This window comes from Mandrillus leucophaeus, unplaced genomic scaffold, assembly GCF_000951045.1.
Source record: "Mandrillus leucophaeus isolate KB7577 unplaced genomic scaffold, Mleu.le_1.0 Scaffold1188, whole genome shotgun sequence".
Classification (NCBI taxonomy): domain Eukaryota; kingdom Metazoa; phylum Chordata; class Mammalia; order Primates; family Cercopithecidae; genus Mandrillus; species Mandrillus leucophaeus.
The window spans coordinates 655,871-658,198 of NW_012100187.1; positions in this window are offsets into that span (position 1 = coordinate 655,871).

Consider the following 2,328-nt stretch of genomic DNA (forward strand, 5'->3'; position numbering starts at 1 on the left):
TAAAGTGATGCCCATACAGAGAAAGAATGAAAAATATTTGAATTTGTTCTGCATAAGCAAAACTCTGATGAAAAAGAGGTAAAGGTCGTATTACAGTGTGTTAAGGCAAAATATAGTCTTTTAAGAAAAATTAAAAAGATAGTATGGCAGCCAGAGAAAATAGACTGTATTAGCCCTATTTTTCTTTTTGTACATTTTTTCATGTTGAGAAAAAAGAACAGATACATTTAAAGAATAATGGTTTGGGAAAATATTGAAAATAATTGCTGCATATTACTAAGGAGGTAACAAGAAATGATCATCTGGCAACTGGAACTCAGCTCAAGGCTTATTTTTCTTCACACAACACAATTTTTTCTGATGTAATTATTGCAGCATATTCCAAAATGATGTTCTCTCTATTAAATACCGCATACATGTAACAGGGAAATCCAATTCACTCCTTTAAATGCTTTGGTATAATAAGATTGGGGTTCTAAATAAGAAACTAACTCTTTGTGAAGAAAAAGGAAAACCAGCATTTTTTTTTTCTTCTCAAATATTGGTGAATAGAGTCACTGGTGAATTGTGCTGTAAGTCTCCAAAAGATAAGGTTCCTGTCTCTGTGACGCCTGCATTCTAACACCAAAACAAATGAACAAGTTTCAAAGGTGATATTTTAAAGTTCTTATTGTACACTTCTCTCTTTTGTTGGTGCTATTTGTGAATGTGCAATTGACCGCCTCCTAAACTGGAGTACTTCATGGAGAACGTCGAGTGCGGGATGATACCCAGCATCTAAATAAAAGCTGACAATGCTCACAAAGAATAGCGAACAATGTTCTAAACCTGACAGTGGGTTTACTGGATGGAGAAAAGAGAGAGGACTTGATCTGGATTTCACAGAAAGGGTCTGAAGAGCAAAGGAGCCATTATTTATCTTGATCTTCAGTTCAGTATCAAATATTGACAACACATCTATTTTATGTCATTCATAGTATGTGTGCCAGGAGTAGAGATAAGCACTATAAATACATCAGTTGAAACAACTTCATGTAGAGTAAGTACTATAGATCAGGTGTGTGCCTAAAACTCTTGGAATTACCTATGGACTAGAATAAACCCCAACTAGGCCATGGTAAAATGAATTTAGGAAACAAGTGTTTATCTATTACTCAACAAAAAAAGCATTAAAGGTATACTATAAATAAGCAAGGCATTAGTAAGTAATGTGAGAAATACAGTACAAAAATGTCAACAACTGTAATTAAACTCCAATTGCCAAGCTACCACTTGTGCAAGTCCAATCAATGCTAGACGCTATAGACATGAGGCTGTGAGAAGACTGAGAGTCCCTTCCTCCAGAGAACTCATGCCCTTATGCTTACCTTATTATGAAGAGACAGTCATTCATTAATTTCACAATAATTTATTGAACACCTATTATTTTAGGCTCTGATAATTCAGTAGTAAACAAAGTAGACAAAAACCTTGCCTTCCTTCTAGTGGGAAAAGATAGGCAAATAGCTTGGTAAAATATGTAGTGTGTGGCCGGGCGTGGTGGCTCACGTCTGTAATCCCAGTGCTTTGGGAGGCCGAGGCGGGAGGATCGTGAGGTCAAGAGATCAAGACTATCCTGGCTAACATGGTGAAACCCTGTCTCTACTAAAAATACAAAAATTAGCTGGGCTTGGTGGTGTGCACCTGTAGTCCCAGGTACTTGGGAGACTAAGGCAGGAGAATCACTTGAACCCAGGAGGTGGAGGTTACAGTGAACCGAGATCATGCCACTGCACTCCAGCCTGGCGACACAGCAAGACAATGTCTGGGAAAAAAAACAACAACAAAACACTAGTGTATCACTTGGTGACGTGTGGGGAAAAATAAAGTAAGGAATGAAGAGAAATGCAGGTTGGAGGCTTTCTCTCAGCGCCAGAGGCATAGGTAAGTTAGAATCCTGAGCAGTCCTGGTCCTCTTGTGATAGTTATTGTAAACCAAGGAAACGGGCGTAAAGTCATTTGTTTTGATGATCATCAGCTAAATGATCAAATGAATGTTGACAATGAAGGGAGGGGCTATCACGAGATATGCAAAGACTTCTAGGGCATCCTTTCAGTTCTTCTAACTATGTGGAGTTCTGAGACAGGGCAATTGTAACTGGGTTAGCAATCATCTGCTGAACTTCTGCTATGAAGTCAGGAGAAGCCTTGAGAGGAGTGCCATAATCCAGATCCCACCGAAAACAGGGATTCCCTCTTTGTTAAATTCAAAACGTCTGGAAGATAGAATATTAGGTATAAAATATTAGGCAGTTTTCTCAGTGTGGTTGTTTTACTAATATTATTTAA